The sequence below is a fragment of the Scyliorhinus canicula genome, chromosome 4 (assembly GCF_902713615.1).
Source record: "Scyliorhinus canicula chromosome 4, sScyCan1.1, whole genome shotgun sequence".
NCBI classification, from domain to species: domain Eukaryota; kingdom Metazoa; phylum Chordata; class Chondrichthyes; order Carcharhiniformes; family Scyliorhinidae; genus Scyliorhinus; species Scyliorhinus canicula.
The window spans coordinates 194652969-194671520 of record NC_052149.1 but is presented as its reverse complement, the minus strand read 5'-3'; the positions used below and the strand labels follow the sequence as shown (position 1 = coordinate 194671520).

The following is an 18552-nucleotide window of genomic DNA, read 5'->3' as shown; positions in this document are numbered from 1 at the left end:
CTGACTTAGTTTGTGGTAATTATACTTCAATAATACACAAATGCCCTCTTTCCCTGCCTCCTATGCTGTCTTTTGTGATGATTAACATTGAACTCTTAACATCCATTTTATTTACAAATCTTGTACAATGTTTAGAGACCTAACATAATAATGAAATTAAATTTGGTCTCAAACTGCAATATAGAAGGGTGAGCAACTGATCATTTTGCCAAAGCTAAGCCTGTTATTTCTGCAGACTAAGTAGATTCTCACTTTTGCTGTTTTAGCACCCCAGTAAGAACCACTGGCCTTGTGATCACCATAAAATTGGAGAAAGAACTTATAGTAAGTTTGCTCTTTAATTTGAATCTATGCATAATTTGAAGTCATGCATATATAGTTTGAAGCATTAAATCTGTGGGCAATGCATTAAACCTACCTATTGCATACATGGCAACGCTTTACTCTTATAAAATAAGTAATTTGGACATATTGATTTGCTAAAATGTAGATCAATACAGATTCTACAAAAGATAACCACTTGAGTGGTGCCACTCGGGGCTGCATCCTATCAGGCTGCTGTTTATATATTTTTGCTGCCACCATTTTTCTTTCACAAGTAGATATACAACTATATAAATAATGATTACAATGTTCAGTTCCCGCCCTAACCATCTTCAACGCACTTACCTCGCTGTTATAACCCCAACAGAGGTCACGGGATAGGGACCATCAGGTTTCCTGTGCTCTCCGGGAAATATGAACTAGCCCAGTAAAGGGGCAGGGATTCCCCATAACGGGTGTAGCCCTGTTTAAAAAGAAAAAAAAAATACCTCGACCTGGGTGCAGGTTGGGGAAGGAGACCCTCCAGGAAGAGGTGGTGATTTGATTGTAAGGAATAATAAAGCTCTTTGTGCTCTAACCTAAGGCTTATGTGTGGCTGCTTTCCTCTGATCTATCACTGGCGATGAGGATTCAGTGGAGCTGTCGCTGACCCCAGTTGCTATGTGCCCGGTCTACCTTGTCTAGGTCACCAGGGGCCCCACTAAAAGCCATCACCATTTTGCATATTGGGAAGATGGAGCCATTCAATGCAGGTGCAGGTGACTGGGGACAGTACATAGAGGGGATACAATTCTTCCACACAAACGTGATTATTGGCGAGGAGTGCAAAACTGTGGCCTTCCTGACAGCTTGTGGGGGGCCCACATACAGCATTATAATAAGCCTAACCTTCCTGGACCCATCAGGCTCCCACTCGTTTGCCTCCCGGGAATACTGCGCCACCCTGCTGCCCTACCCGTGTCCATTAGGGAGGTTGAATAAGAGTGCTGCATAGCCACTACGTCTGGTGGCCTGACATCGACGTGGAAATTGAACGAGTAGCCCAGTGATGCTCCCAATATCAGGCTCATAAAGGATTACCATGGGCAGCCCCACTCCACCCTCTGGAATGGCCTGGAAGGCCTTGGTCCCAGGTTCATATCGACTTTGTGAGCCCTTTCCAGGGTGTAATGTTCCTCCTCCTGGTAGATGCTCAGTCTAAGTGGCTGGAAGTGTGCGGATGCAGACGACAACCGCCCGGGCCACCATGGAAAAACTAAGCCCGGTGGCACAATGGTTAAAAGGACCCTAGGTCACTGTCCGTATGGTGTTTGCACATTCTGCCCGTGTCTGCATGGGTTTCACTACCACAAACCAAAGATGTGCAGGTTAGGTAGATTGGCCATGTTAAACTGCCCCTTAATTTGGAAAAAAAATTGGATATTCCAAATTTATAAAACACAGATTTCCAGTATGCACGGAATCCATGAAGTACTGGTGTCTGATAACGTCATGGCATCCGCCTCCACCAATGGGATTCGACATGTGAGGACTGCTCCCTACCACCTGGCTTCGAATGTACTGGCCGAAAGAGTAGTCCAAATATTTAAGCTGGGCATGAAGGAGCTGACAGCTGGATCCTGGGACACTTGCCTGGCACGTTTTCTTCTATAGCACCACACTGCATGCCGTGACTGACATTGCTCCAATGGAGCTCTTGATGGGCCGTCGCCTCCACACCCGGCCGAGACTGGTCATCCCCGATCTAGTCAGGAGGGTCCGCTCGGACCAGTCCGAGATCAGTGCTGGTCGCCTTCCCTTTCTAACACTCACTTTCCTCCTTTTAGAAACTCCATCTGCAGGATTCTCCACACGGTGGGACCTGGCTGGTAGGCCGGCTGATGCGGTCCTTGGGGGAGGGCGCAGGTGGATCTGGCCCCGGGGGGAGGCCCCATAGTGGCCTGGCCCGCGATCGGGGCCCACCGATCTGCGGGGCGGGCCTGTGCCGTGGGGGCACTTCTTTGTTCCGCGCCGACTTCTATAGGGCTCCACCATGGACGGCGTGGAGAAGACACCCCATGTGCATGCACAAGAATACACGGGCCGGTCTGCACATGTGCAGAACCACACCGGCAGTTCTGCGCATGCACTAACTTGCGCCTGCCCTTCGCCGCCGGTTGGTGCGCCGCCAATCCCTCCGCCGCCAGCCTAGCCCCCTGTACGGAGGATTCCGCAACTTCCGGTTGGCCCGACGCTGGAGTGGTTCGCACCATTTTTTTATGTCGCCGTCGGGCCATCGAGGAATTTGGGAGAATCCCGCCCCTTAAACCTACCTCTTTCACTGAGCAGTTAGCCATTAGCTTTAACATTGCTTTGTGTGACTTGGTGCTGCTGTGAAGCACCCTGGGATATTTACTATAAATGAGATACATATTAATTGTAAAAAGCCTGTTTTGGGGGAAAAGTCCTGTGGGATGTACACTAGGTTTACCTATTATTACAGGTTAGCAATGCTTGCAACAGGATTCACTTATAAGAAGAAAATGCTGGAAAAGCTTTGACAAAGGGTCACCTTTTCTCTCCTTACTGATGCTGTCAGACCTGCTGAGATTTTCCAGCATTTTCTCTTAGTTTCAGATTCCAGCATCCACAGTAATTTGCTTTTTTTCACTCATGTGAGCTTGTTACATTTTCTGAAACTGGATTTGATTTCTGAATATCTGAGACTTGTGTGTTTTCGGGTCTCCCCTGAGAGAAGAGTCTTAATCGAGTAACTGCTTTCTAGAATGCACCACCAGCATTACCCTGTCCATGGCCGCTAAGTTTTATTTTGAAGGCCTCAGTCTCAGAATCTGGGCTTGGAGTATTTTTGCTTTGAAGTGCAACTCTGAGCTGAATTTGGATTGTGATCTGAGCAGATGAATGAAACTAATTTCTCGGCATGCATCACTTGCTGTTCTATCAGCTCTGGAATACTTTCGCAGTTCCAAGTATTTTTTAACCATGTTGTCTTTCTCAAATTCTTTTGTAAGAGAACAAATTTCAAATCTTTAATGGGTAAAATTTATGTATCTATTTTTAAGGACTGTGGGAAAGAAAGAAATAGTGTTGTGGTCATGTTTTTCATTCTGTGAAATTTAAAAGTGTACTTAAATGGTGGGGTGGGTGGAACCTAGGCCAGGATGAGAGTCAGACAGTCTTTGTATAAGAAAAACAGAAAATGCTGGATATACTCGGGTCAGACCGCATCTGTTCCCACTCTGACCTTTTTGCCCGTGGACTGCTGCTATGCTCCAGTGAAGCTTGACGCAAGTTCAGTGAACAGCACCTCATCTTTTTACTCAGTACTCAGGTCTTCTGGGCTCAATGTTGAGTTCAACAATTTTAGAGTTAGATTTATTATTGCATGTACTGAGGTACATTGAAAAGTATTCTATGTACAGTCCAGGAAGATCGTTCCATACATGAAACATAGGACAAAGGATAAATACACAGTGTAAATACATAGACATTGGGTGATGCACACGGAGTATAGTTCTACAACAGTAGGGGCAGCACGGTAGCATGGTGGTTAGCATAAATGCTTCACAGCTCCAGGGTCCCAGGTTCGATTCCCGGCTTGGATCACTGTCTGTGCGGAGTCTGCACATCCTCCCCGTGTGTGCGTGGGTTTCCTCCGGGTGCTCCTGTTTCCTCCCACAGTCCAAAGATGTGTGGGTTAGGTGGATTGGCCATGCTAAATTGCCCGTAGTGTCCTAAAAAGTAAGGTGGGGGGGGTTGTTGGGTTACAGGTATAGGGTGGATTCGTGGGTTTGAGTAGGGTGATCATTGCTCGGCACAACATCGAGGGCCGAAGGGCCTGGTCCGTGCTGTACTGTTCTATGTTCTAAGTAGAGAAGATGCATAGAGATATCAGTTCAGTCCATAAGAGGGCCATTCAGGAGTCTTGTAACAGTGGGGAATAAGCTGTGTTTGAATCTGTTGATGAGGGTTCTCAGACTTGCGATGGAAGAGAGAATAACCCGGGTGAGACGGGTCTTTGATTATGCTGTCCGCTTTCCCAAGGCAGCGGGAGGTGTAGACAGAGTCAATGAATGGGAAGCAGGTTCGCGTGATGGACTGGGGTGTATTCACAACTCTGTAGTTTCTTCTGGTCTTGGGCTGAGCAGTTGCCATACCAACCTGTGATGCAGCCAGATAGGGATGCTTTCTATGGTACATGTGTAAAATTTGGTAAGAGTTCATGTGGATAGGGCAGCATGGAGGCACAGTGGTTAGCACTGCTGCCTCATGGCACTGAGGTCACAGGTTCGATCCCGGTCCTGGGTCACTGTCCGTGTGGAATTTGCATGTTCTCCCCATGTCTGCGTGGGTTTCACCCTCACAACCCAAAGATGTGCTGGTAAGGTGGATTGGCCATGCTAAATTGCCCCTTAATTGGAAAAGAAAAATAATTGGCTACTCACAATAACAATATATATAAAAAAACAAAAGAAACCCAGAACAGACTTTATAACAACAGCCCAACTCTACCCCCAGCAATAATATTACACCGCCCCCAATCTTCTAACAGCTGATGGTGACTAATTCGTTAAAGTATGAATGAATGTCCGCCACCTTGGGTAGAATCCCTCCATCGATCCTCTAACGGCGTACTTGACCCGTTTCAAATATAGAAATTCCATGAGGTCACCTAACCAGGCCGAGGCGCTAGGCAGAGTGGAAGATCTCTATCCCACCAGAACTCTCCTCCGGGCTATCAGCGAGGCGAAAGCAAGAACATCTGCCTTCACCCCGGTCTGCAACCCCGGCAAGTCCAACACCTGGAAAATGGCCACCAATGGACAAGGCTCCAGATCAATGTTAAGAATCGTTGACATTGTGCTAAAGAAGGAGACACAAAAGCTTACCATCCTTCAACATGACCAGAACATTGAGATGTGATTAGCAGGCCCAAGAGAGCAACGCTCACACTTGTTACCACTACACTTCATCAAAGAACCCACTCATCCTAGCCTTAGTCAGATGAGCACCATGTACTGCCTTAAGCTGAATCAGGCTGAGCCACGTGCAGGATGAGGTGGAATTCACCCTACAAAGAGTCTCATTCCACACTTTCTCATTCAGAATGTGTCCCAGCTTCACTTCCCAAGTCTCCCTCACCCCCTCCAATGTAGCAACTTTCATTGACATGATCTGCCCATAACTATTTGAAATGGCCCCCCCACCCCCCCCGAGCACGTCGACAATAGGATTTTCCCCAACATGGAATGTTGCAGCGCTAAGGGAAATGTAGGACAAGCCTTGTGAATAAAACCATGTAATTGATAATATCGAAACAGACGTGCCCCTGATAGTTGTACTTTTGCCGAGAACTCCTCCCAACTGGCGAACAGTCCCCCCCCATGAACAGATCCTTAAAGCACTCCCTAGCCCGTACCTTCCCACAACTTAAACGTGGCTCTAAACCCGATGGCACAAACAAATGGGTACTGCATATGGGGGCCAGCAATGATATGGCACTCAGCTTGTAATGCTGCCTAAACTACCTCCATATCCTTAATGTGAAGATCACCGCCAGGTTCGAGGAATACCTGCATGAGGAGAACAAAGCCATAACAAAAGCTTGCATACTCGAACCCTTACACAAACTTACCTCCATGCCCCCCATATGGAGTCTGATGCCACCCAAGCACCTTCTCAACATTGGCCACCCAATAATAGAGGAAAGAATTGGGTAATGCCAGGCCCCAGACATCAGGTCCCTCTGAAGGTACACCGTGCAAATTCTTGGTGACTTACCCGCCCAAATAAAAGCAGTCACCAACTTGTTTACCATAGCAAAAAAGGACTTGGTAAGGAAAACGGGGAGGCATTGGAACAGAGGTAGGAACCCTAGCAGAATTGGCATCTTAATCGTCTGGACCCTGCCATCCAGGGACAGTCGAAGGTTATCCCACCTCTGTAAATTGGGCCTCCCCAACTCACCAGAGTTGTATTAATCTATGAAGCATGGACCAATTATGGGCCACCCGGATAGTCTGATACTGGAAGCTACCCCGGCAAGACAAAGGCAGTACTCCTAGATTGGCGCCCCTCCCAGGGGGGGTTAACCGGAAAATATTCGCTCTTCTCCAAGTTCAACTTATAGCCTGAAAAGGAGTCAAAGCTCCTCAATAGTTTCATCATTTTGTCAATGGAGGAGACTGGGTCTGTAACATACAAGAGCAGGTTATCTGTATATAGAGACACCCTATGCGCCCCCTCTTCCTGCCTTATTTCCCCTTGCATTCACCTGAAGACCTCAGCGCGACAGCTAAAGGTTCTACTGCTAGCACGAATGAGCGGCGACAATGGGCACCCCTGCCTTGTACCCCTACCCAGTGGAAAACATCCCAAACTCAAGGCATTAGTGTGTACACCGGCCGCAGGGGCTTTATCACATTGGTGCGGCCGTTGTATAAAATGCTGCCCAAGTCAAAATCCCTCCAGTACTTCAAAAAGGTACTTCCTTCAAGCAAGTGAAGGAGATCCTGTTTAAGAAGAAGGTGAAATTCGGGCTGCTATACCTGGTGCGTCTTTGGGTTACGCACGAGGACCAGCACCATTTTTTGAGTCGCCCCAAGACGAGATGGACTTTGCCAAGAAGAAAGGGCTGGTGCTGAACTGAGAACTTTTTCTTTTAAGTTGTAACTTTTCCGAGTGATGTTTATACGTTTTGATTGTCGTTTTTCTTCTGCTTTTAAGTTTGGGTGAAGATGGGGAAGTAAAAGTTACTCGGTTTCTATGGGTTTACGGTGTTTTGGTGGGGATGGCTGGTGGGGGCTTTTTACTTTGACTTTTTTATTACTTTAATTTGCACTATTGGGGGGGTTCTTTGTGGGGTTTTTGTTGTCTCCTATGGTAATTGGGTGATTGTTTGGTCTCGATCTGAGGACGGAAGTGGTTTCGATGGGCAGGGGGGAGGGAAGTAGGGAACAAGAGGTGGGAGATTTCTTGGCACCGGAGGCGAGGGTCATCAGGCTAGCTGGGTGAGCTAGTCTACGGAAGCACAGTGGGGAGTTGTATATATTCAAGGTATGGCAGGTGTTAGATTACAAAGTGGTGTTGCTGGGGGGGGGGGGGGGGGGGGGAGTTACTCTGCTGATGTGGGAGGGACTTAGGTTTTGGGACAGAGAGGAGGTTGGGGGTGGGGGCTGCCAGAGGCAGGCCGAAGGAGGCGTGACACATGGGCTGGGGGTGGGCCCAGGAAAGGGGATGGCTGATCGGCGGAGGGGGGGGGGGGGCGTGGTGCCCCCCAACCAGGCTGATCACCTGGAATGTTAGAGGGCCGAATGGGCCGGTCAAGAGGGCACGTGTGTTCGCGCATCTGAGGGCTCTGAAGGCAGAAGGTAATGTTGCAGGGGACACACCTGAGAGTGGCGGATCAAGCCAAGCTAAGGAAGGGTTGGGTCAGTCAGGTCTTTCATTCAGGGCTGGACACCAAGATTAGAGGGGTGGCGATTTTAATCAATAAGTGGGTGCAATTCCAGGTGGGCAGTATAGTCTCAGACCGGGGGGGGGTCATGGTGAGTGGTAAACTGGAGGGGAGGAAGGTAGTCTTGGTTAACGTGTAGGGGCCAAACTGGGACGACGTAGAATTCATAAAGAAGGCACTGGGGAAGATACCTGACCTGGATTCGCACAAGTTGGTGATGGGAGGGGATTTTAATACGGTCATCGACCCCGGCCTGGACCGGTCGTGTTCGAGAACGGAGAGGGTGCCAGCAATGGCAAAGGAACTGATAGGGTTCATGGAGCAGATTGGGGGGGGGGGGGGTTGACCCATGGAGGTTTAGGCAGCCGACGGGAAGGGAGTTTTCTTTTTATTTGCATGTGCATAAGGTTTACTCCCGGATTGATTTTTTTCATTCTGAGCAGGGATTTGCTGGCGGGGGTTGTGGACACCGGATACTCGGCCATCACTATTTCAGATCATGTCCCACATTGGGTGAAACTGCAGGTTAGTGAGGAGAGCTTGCAGCGCCCGCAATGGAGATTGGACGTGGGCTTGTTGGTGGACGAGGCGGTGTGTGAGAGGGTGAGGAAGTGCATGGAGAACTACCTGCAGGTCAATGACACGGGGGGGGGGGGGGGGGGGGGAGAAGTCTCAGCAGTGGTGGTCTGGGAGGCGCTGAAGGCAGTGGTGAGAGGGGAGCTGATTTTGATCCGGGCTCATAGGGACAGGATGGATAGGGCAGAAATGGACCGACTAGTTAAGGAGATCTTACAGATAGATAGGAGGTGTGCATCGACCCGGGGGTGGAGGTGTTAAGGGAATGTCAGAGGCTGCAGGCTGAGTTGGTGGTGTTGTCCACAGGCAAGGCAGTGGAGCAGCTTAGAAAGGCGAGGGGGCATTTTATGAACATGGGGAGAAGGCTGGCACAGCATCTTAGGAAGAGGGAGGTGGCCAGGGAAATAGAAAGGGTGGTCAATGGGGATTGGAATCTGGTAGGGGTCTCAGCTGGGCTAAACAGGGCGTTCAGGGACTTTTACAGCAGACTCTATAGCTCGGAGCCCCCCACGGGGCCCATGGGGATAAGGCGCTTTTTGGATGGACTGACCTTCCCAAGGGTTGGCAGGGAGCTGGTGTATGAGCTGGGGGCCCTGATCAGGGCCGAAGAAATAGCTGAGGGCTTGAAGGCAATGCAGTCGGGTAAGGCCCCAGGGCCGGACGGGTATCCGGTGGAATTCTACAAGAAATTCTCTGGGATATTAGGGCCGTTGTTGGTCAAGGTTTTCAATGAGGCGAGGGACAGAGGGGTGCTGCTTCCGACGATGTCACAGGCCACTATTTCATTGATATTGAAGCGGGACAAGAACCATATAGTCATATAGGCTGATCTCCCTGCTTAATGTGGATGCCAAGTTGCTGGCCAAAGTTTTGGCCTCCAGGATTGAAGATTGTGTGCCGGATGTGATTATGGAGGATCAAACCTGGTTTGTCAAGGGCAGGCAGTTGGTGGCCAATATAAGAAGGCTGCTCAATGTGATTATGATGTCCCCGGAGAGTAGGGAGGTTGAGGTAGTTGTGGCAATGGATGCGGAAAAGGCATTCGACCGGGTGGAGTGGGACTATTGATGGGAGGTGCTGGGATGATTTGGTTCGGTAGGGGCTTTATTGACTGGGTTAGGCTGTTGTACCAGGCCCCGAAGGCTAGGGCAAGGATGAATAGGCCGACCGTGGACTATTTTAGACTGCACTGGGGGACAAGACAGGGATGTCCCCTCTTCCCACTGATGTTTGTGTTAGCTATAGAGCCGCTGACAATTGCTCTGAGAGTTTGAAGGGGTTGGTTCGGTGGGGAGGTGGAACATAGGGTCTCGCTGAATATAGGGTCTCGAGATATAAACTGAACATGACAAAGAGCGAGATGTTTGTAGTCCAGGCAAGAGGTCAGGAGGGGCGGCTGGGGGAGCTACCGTTTAGGTTAGTCGGGGACAGTTTTAGGCACCTAGGGTACAAGTGGCACGCGACTGGGGCCGGTTACAAAAGCTGAACTTGTCCCGGTTGGTCGAGCAGATGAGGGGTGAGTTTCGGAAATGGGATGCGCTACCGCTGTCGCTGGCTGGGTGGGTGCTGACAGTTAAGATGACGGTCCTACCGATATTTTTATTTGTAATCTGGTGCCTCCCAATTTTCACCCTGAGGTCCTTTTTTAAGAGGATTAATAAAACCATTTTGGGCTTTGGGCGAGTAAGTCTGGTAGGGGTCTTTGGGCGGGTGAAGAAGGCAATGCTCGCAAGGGTTCGGGGGAAGGGGGGGGGCTTGCCCTGCCAAACATCAGTAATTACTACTGGGCGACCAATATTGCTATGATAAGGAAGTGGGTGGTGGGGGCGGGGTCGGTTTGGGAGCGGATGGAGGCAGCTTCATGTAGGGGCACCAGCCTGCGGGCATTGATAACAGCACCTCTGCCGTTCCCGCCGGCAAGATATTCCACCAGTCCCGTGGTGGTGGTGGCCTTGAGGATCTGGGGTCATTGGAGGAGGTATGTTGGAGCAGTGGGAGCATCGGTTTGGTTCCCCAATATGTGACAACCACCGGTTTGCCCCAGGGAGCCTGGATGGGGGGTTTCGAGTATTGGGAAGGGTGGGAATTGAGAGGATGGGGGACCTGTTCCTGGAAGGGAGCTTCCCTAGCTTGAGGGCGCTGGAGGAGAAGTTTGGGTTGGCAAGAGGGAATTACTTCAGATATTTACGGGTGTGGGACTTTCTGCGCAGGCAGGTAGCATCCTTCCCACTCCTGCCACTAAGGATAGGGTAGTGTCTGGGGGATGGGTGGGGGAGGGGAGTGTCTCGGACATCTACAAAGAACTAATGGGGGCGGAGGAGATGCAGACCGAGGAGCTGAAGTGTAAGTGGGAGGAAGAGCTTGGGGGAGAGATGGAAGATGGCTTATGGGCGGACACGTTGAGCAGAGTCAAAGCGACCGCTACATGCGCAAGGCTCTACTTGATCCAATTCAATATGACAATGGCCCGGATGAGTAGGTCTTTGGGGTGGAGGACAGGTGTGTAAAATGTGCCGGAAGATCAGCGAACCATGTCCACATGTTCTGGGCGTGTTCAAAACTGCGGGGATATTGGCAGGGGTTTGCGGACGTCATGTCCAGAGTATTGAAAACAAGGGTGGCAATGAGTCCAGAGGTGGTGATTTTTGGGGTGTCGGAAGATCCGGGAGTCCAGGAGGAGAAAGAGGCAGATGTTCTGGCCTTTGCCTCCCTGGTAGCCCAGAGACGGATATTATTAGCTTGGAGGGACTCAAAGCCCCCAAAGTCGAGGCCTGGTTAACTGAAAAGGCAAGCTTTCTCGGCCTGGATAAGATTAAGTTCGCCTTGAGAGGGTCAGTGTTAGGGTTCGCCCGGAGGTGGCAACCATTCATCGACTTCTTTGCGGAGATCACCACCAGGTTCGAGGAATACCTCCATGGTATTCCTCCCTTTCCCAGCACCCGTAGATATAATCACATCTGGTTCGGGGGCTGGAGCAAGGGAAAGGACAATGTTCAGAACCCTCCGTATATTAGCTGATAGCTTCCGCCCCTTCACAAAGCCTGTCTTCGGAATAGAGCACTCCAATCACAGCACCAGCACTTTAGCCAATAGCTTGACGTCCACATTCATAAGCGAGATGGGCCTGCATGAACCTCATTCCGTGGGGTCCTTATGCTTTTCCAAAATGAGGAAGATAGAAGCCTGCGAAAGTGTATCAGGCAACAATCCCCGAGCTAGAGAGTCATTGAATAAATCTACTATCAATGGCACCAACTCGCCCCCAAACCTCTTATAAAACAGGAAACCCATCAGGGCTGAGAGCCTTACCTGTTTACATCAGCCAAATGCTCCTCTGTACATCTGCAGAGCTTAATGGAGCCTCCAACTCTTCCCTGCTGTCTCTCTCTACCACCGGGAAGCGGAACCCACCCAGGGAACTCCACCATGTCTGACCTACTCCCCATGTGCTCTGACCTATAAATATCCCTATAGAAAGTTTCAAACACCACGTTAACTTCCCTTGAAGCGGAAACCAAGCTGCCATCCAAGTCCCTGATCTGTACGATCTGGAAAGCTGGCTCAGCTGGTGTGCCAAAAGGTGGCCTTCCTTCCCCCCATGCTCCTAAAGCATCCCCCCTCGAGCGCCACAGCTGACGCACCCCTTTGCCGTGGACACCCAAGTCGAACTGCATTTGCAGCTGATTCCTAGTTATCAGCCACTCTGGAGTAGGGTTCTCTTGGGGGGGGGGGGGGGGGGGTTCACCTTCGTTGCCGTCGCCATTTTTTCAGCTGAGGAAATGCGATAAGCCTCCTTGTCCACTGTGGGTTTCTTGCTTCCTTTCCTTTTCTTTTGCGAACCCTGTAGTACTGATCCAAAGTGCTTTCCTGAAAGCAATTCCCCAAAAATCGGGCAAAAAGGCCTAAAAACACGATCCTTGTCGGAGCTAGCCAAGCGTGACCTCTTCCTCACATGCCACCACCGGAAGCCCCTACACCGTCCCTTTCTTCGCCATCTTCCATTTCACTTGCTGAAAACCTATCTTTCCTCAATCTGTTGAAGGGTCATCATCGACCTGAAATGTTAACTCCTGACCTACTGACTATTTCTGGCATTTTGTTTTTCATTTCAGATTTCCAGCATTTATAGTATTTTCTTTGTATAAGCTTTTATATAATGTTGTTCAATCTTCAAAGAAAAAACAGTTGAATTTTGATCATATTTGCTGACCCAAGTCAGTGTTGTCTAAAACTGTGAAGGGGTCTAATTTCAGACAGCCATGAGACTGAGAGTCATAATGGCTGGGCATAGTTAAGCTTCTGGTCAGTATATCCTTAAGTTGGTTGGTATTGCTGTTGAAGGTTAGGGATAATGACCACACTTTCTCTTTGCTTTTATCTGGAAAATGGTATGATACAAATGTTATCTATCAGCATAAATTTGAATGTTATCCAGATTCGCCTGCAGTAATAATAATCTTTATTATTGTCACAAGTAAGCTTATGTTAATACTGCAATGAAGTTACTGTGAAAATCCCCTAGTCGCAACACTTAGTGCCTGTTTGGGTACACAGAGGGAAAATTCAGAATGTCCAATTCGCCTAACAAGCATGTCTTTAGGGACTCGTGGGAGGAAACCAGAGCACCCGGAGGAAACCCACACGGACACTGGAAGAACATGCAGACTCCGCACAGACAGTGACCCAAGCCGGTAATCGAACCTAGCACGCTGGAGCTGTGAAGCAACAGTGCCAATCACTGTGCTGCTGTGCCATATGAGTTGACATAAAAAATCTTCACCCTCTTTTGATGGAGTTGAGCTATAGATCTACCATGATCTAATTGAATGATGCAACATGCTCAAGATGCAGTATGGTCTACTCATGTCTCTCTGTTACTATGCTGTCTTATACCCTTGAACAGAGGTCTTTGGCTCCTGTAATTAAATTTTCCAACACTAACTGGAAATGTGTTCCCTGTGGGGATATATTATGGCCTACATCAGACTGCATGTATTTCATGAGGATTCCCCCTCCTTCCATCCTTCTATGTCTCACATAAACATAGCTAGCCTGAATTTCCTCCAGCACCAAACTCTGGCAAGAATCATATTTCGCTTAATCATGTTACCAGAAGTGCTATTTATAAAAATAAAGCTCCTGTTCAGCTGAATTGAAATGGCTAAATTGTGCAATCTTCCAGTGCTTCTCAGTCCCATTTGATCTCTGGCTGAGCCTAATTTAGCTGATTTCAATTTGGGCAAAAATTTGGCAAATGGAGTATAATGTGGGAAAATGTGAGATTGTCCATTTTGGCAGGAAGAGTAAAAGGAAGCATTTTATCTAAATTGTGAGAGATTGCAGATCGCTGAGGAGCAGAGGGATGTGGGTGTTCTAATGCATGATTCACAAAAAGCTAGTGTGCAGATATAGCAAGTAATTGGGGAAGCAAATAGAATGTTATCATTTATTGCGAGGGGAATTGAATACAAAGCGCGGAGGTTATGCTTCAACTGTACAAGGCACCAGTGAGATCACATTTTGAGTGCTGTGTACAGTATTGGTCACCTTAAGGAAAAATGTTAATGAGTTGGTAGCAGTTCAGAGAAGGTTTACCAGACCATTACTTGAAAATACCAGCTTTGACAAAGAATCATTGGACTCGAAACGTTAGCTCTTTTCTCTCCCCACAGATGCTGCCAGACCTGCTGAGATTTTCCAGCATTATCTCTTTCGTTTCAGATTTCAGCAGCCGCAATAATTTGCTTTTATACCTGAAATGAAATCTTCTGATGAAAGATTAGACAGGCTAGGCTTGTATCCACTGTAGTTCAAAAGAGTAAGAGCCGACTTGATTGAAACTTACCTATAAGATCCTTCGAGTTCTTGACATGATAGATGTGGAGTGGATGTTCCTCTTGTGGAAGAATCTGGAACTAGGGGATCACCCATTTAAGATGGAGGTAGGTGAAATTTGTTCACTCAAAGGGTCATGAGTCTTTTGAACTTTTTTCCTCAAAATGTTGTGGAAGCAGAGTTTTAGAATATTTTACGGCAGAGATAGGTAGATAGATTCTTGATAAGCAAGGGGGTTATTGAGAGTTGGTGGAGTGCAGATTTGAGGTTGCTGTCAGATCAGTCACATTCTTATTAAATGGAGGAACAGGTTCGAGGGGTTGAATGGCCTACTCCTTGTTTGTATATTGATTAGGGTGGTGCAAATACCTTTTGCTTGTTTGAGGAAAGGTGAATATGCAGGAAGAACTGTGCATGCTTCCATAAACCATGCTTTTAAAAAATGACTCTGCCCTAATAAATGAGACTAAATTCATCACCCCTGAATGTGATTTTATTTTAAGTTGGATGTTCTTGCTGTAGATCCCCAAACCTGGATATTGATACCTGACAGCAGGTATTGCCAACTTAAACCTCTTTTAGAAAAAATTAATTTTATGGGAGGTGAGTGTTGCTTGCTATGGACTAATTGCCCTCCATTTCAGAGGAGGATATGCTATGAATCTGGAATCACATGTAGGCCAGATCCCAGGGAAGTACATCAGATCCCTAAAGGAGATTAGTGAATCAGATGGGTTTTCAGGACAATGGTTCAATCGATAATGGTTTCATGATCATGATTAGACTTTTAATTTCCCCATCTGCTGTGGTGGGATTTGAACCTGCGTCCCCAGATCTTGCTTCGGGTTTCTGGATTACTAGTCCAGTGACAATGCCACTTCCCTCTGCAGGGACAAGACAGCTGCTGTCCACCTAATTTCAGGTAGTAAGTGGAATAGAGAGGTAAGAAAACAAGAAATAAAAGAAGGAACAAAGTGAATGTGAAGGATAGTTAAGTGGTAAGAGCTGGACTGTAGAAAATAAAAAGCATAACAGGAGCGTGATGGAAGTGACAAAAGCTGATGGGAAGAATTAGTGAGAGCAACTGTAAGTGAGAAGAGCGATTAATTGTCAATTTTTGAGTTTATTTTGATATACTTGTCATCAGAAAGCATAGTGGTGCATAATTTAACACCTCAAAAAAGAACTGTCTTAATTGACCTTAATTTGTCATTGTAATCACCGTAAACTATCAGCACTCACCGCTGTTACCCCATAAGACTGACAGTAACCACTGGCATCTTGATGTGCTGTTAAATATGGAAATCTGGGGTGGGATTCTCCCCTACCCGGCGGGACGGGGGGTCCCGGCGTAGGGGAGTGGCGCCAATCACTCCAGGGTCGGGCCTCCCCAAAGATGCGGTATTCAGGTGCTGGAGCGGTTGGCACCACGCCGACTGGCTTTCACCGGTTCGCGCATGCGCCAGGCCGCTGACGTCACCACCGGCGCATGCGCGCTGTGGGTTTCTCTTCCGCTTCCGCCATGGCGGAGGCCGTGGCGGCAGCGGAGGAGAAAGATTGCCCCCAGGGCACTGGCCTGCTCCCTGATCGGGGGGCCCCGATCGCGGGCCTGGCCACCGTGGGGGCACCTCCCCGGGGTCCGATCGCCCCGTGCTCCCCCCAGGACCCCAGGGGCCCGGTCGCGCCGCCGATCTCGCCGCCACCAGATGTGGTTCAAACCTCGGCGGCGGGAGAGGCCTCCCAGCGGCGGGACTTCGGCCCATCGCGGGCCGGAGAATTGCCGCAGGGGCCTCGCCGATCGGAGTGGCGTGATTCCCTCCCCCGCCACTTCCCGGGTGGCGGAGAATCTCTGCCACGGTGGGGGCAGGATTTTCGGCGGCCCCAGGCGATTCTCCGACCCTGCGGGGGTTCGGAGAATTTCGCCCCTGGAAGTAAAAGCCAGTTAAAATATTAAGACTTACTCTGCCAAGAGCAGCTGAGTTTTTTTAATGGCATACTAAGTTGTATACTACTGAACAACCTATGACCTTGGAAGAACTAATTTTACAAGTTTAAATTCTCATTTCCTCAAGGACATTTAAAAATTGGTTGATTTTAATGTTTCCCCTTTTGATATTTCTCCCATGTGGGCAGTCTGTTCCAATCTTTATTTTTGCTTTCTGTGCAACAATTAAAATGCAAGTTATAATCCGTGCTCCGGTTCTGGCTTCCAAGTCCCACTCCAGGGCGGAAGCTCCAGTGTAATACTGAGGGAGTGCTGTACTGTCACAGGTGCTTTCATTCAAATGAGATGTTGAACTGAGGTCTCATTGCTCTATTTTGAAGAAGAGCTGAAGAGTTATTCCTGGTGTCCTGGCCAATAGCTATCCTTCAATCAGCATCACAAAATGGATTACCAGGTCATTATCACATTGCTATTTCTGGCAAATTGTTGTGCTCAAAATGGCTGCCACATTTTTGTAAAGTGCTTTGCAATGCCTGGTGGTCGTGAAAAATTCTGTATTAGTGCAAGTCTTTATGCCTTTTATTTCCTACTTTGCTGGCTGCAAATTAATCAATACGATTGATCAATCTGCACAGTCTCTGGATGCTACTGATCCCCTATAGAAGGCACCATATTGAAACTGACACCAGAATAAAGCGAATAAATTATGTGGTGGCTGCCGAATCTTTTGTGGGCAGCTTTTTCGAAGCTTTGCTGCTGTCTGCAAAATCTAGGCAATTAATTTATTTGTTGTCATATGTTCAAGTATTTAAATAGTCTTTTAGTCTCTTTACCCACTGGAATTTTCTGTGTGGAGAGGGGGTAATATCAAAGTAACAGATACTTGGTAGGTTTAGGAGCTTATTTTAGATGACTTAAAAATTGCCAGTCAGCTGTGATTACTTTATAGCTCTAATTATTAGAAGTCAGTTTATTTGTCAGCCTGCTGATTTTTTTTTCACCTATAAATTTAGAGTACCCAATAATTGTTTTCCAATTAAGGGGCAATTTAGCGTGGCCAATCCACCTACCTTGCACATCTTTGGGTGTGGGGTGAGACCCTCACAGACACAGGGGGAATGTGCAAACTCCACATGGACAGTGACCCGGGGCTGGGATCGAAACCGGGTCCTCAGCGCTGTGAGGCAGCAGTGCTAAACGCTGCCACCGTGCTGCCCCTCCTCAGTCTGCTGATCTGACACCGTGATTCACAATGCACATAGTCTGGGAAAAAATGTTGTGTATAATTGAAGTTATATAATTAATACGTGTATGTCTACTCCAGGAAAATCATGTGTAGAAATGTTTCACTCTTTCATATTTCTAATGAGTAAATGCTCTCACATTCCTGAACTGTCTTTGATGAGTAGTTTGAAGTATAAAGATGGAGAGGACTGAGTGTGGATGCATTCATACTACAGCTGCAGTACTGTGAATACAACCTGAATCCAACATTGGGGCGTGAAGTGATGATGGCCTTTCTCTGTCTGCTTTGGAGTTCGTATTGTATGTGGTTTACATTTCCAAGTTCAGCAGCAATGTAGAATCAAATTGCTTGTAGTGCTAAGTGTACAGACAGGTACACGTCAGTTGAATACAAGTGTCATCTTTGATTCCAGTAGCAGCCATCTCTGAGCTAGAAAGTCTGTTTGTAAGTTGATCATATAACCTACATTTTGATACTTTGGAACAATCCTGTCAGTAATGTTAAACTGAGACCCGTTTGTCTTCTTGCATAGACACACATTCCCACAGTGCAATTTGTAGTAGAGATTTTTCTGGTGTCCAGGCCAACATATCCCTCACCCAACACCATCAAAAGCAGATTATTCGGTGGGATTGCATGGTTTTACAGTACCAAAAACAGGTCATTTGGTCCAAAAGGCTGTTTATGAGCCACCCTCCACCTTGCTACATCTAATCCTATCTATCTACATATCTTTCAATTCCTTTCATCCTTTTGTTTAATTAGCTTCCCCTTAAAAACAAATGTATGGTAATTACCTCAATTACTTGTTATGTGTCCCACATTCTAAGCACTCTGGGTGAAGACTTCTCTCCTAAATTCCCCATTAGATGTATTAATAATTCATATATTTATAATCCCAAATTCTGGTCACTTAAGTGGAAACATCGCATGTTTATGTATCAGCTCACCACCCCTCAGTCTTCTCTTTTCTACAGAAAAGAGCAGAAACCTCTTTAATCTTTCCTGAAAGTGTAACTGCAGTTCAGGTATTGTTCTAGTAATTTTTTTTTTGTGCATATTTCCCTGTTCTTCTATATCCTTTTTGTTATATTCAGATCAGAATTGTACACAGTAGTCTAAATGTGATCTAACCAAGGATTTATACAATCCATAGAATCTCTACAGTGC

General features: G+C 47.6%; 1 protein-coding gene across 1 annotated transcript in view; it reads left to right on the top strand.

Moving 5' to 3' along the window:
- The first annotated feature begins 273 nt into the window (after positions 1-273).
- Positions 274-18552, top strand: part of smad5 (SMAD family member 5) — a 55973-nt gene continuing 37694 nt past the window's right edge. The window contains exon 1 of the mRNA XM_038795796.1: positions 274-324. The gene's annotated coding sequence lies outside the window, so the exon portion shown is untranslated. The remainder of the gene's footprint in view (positions 325-18552) is intronic.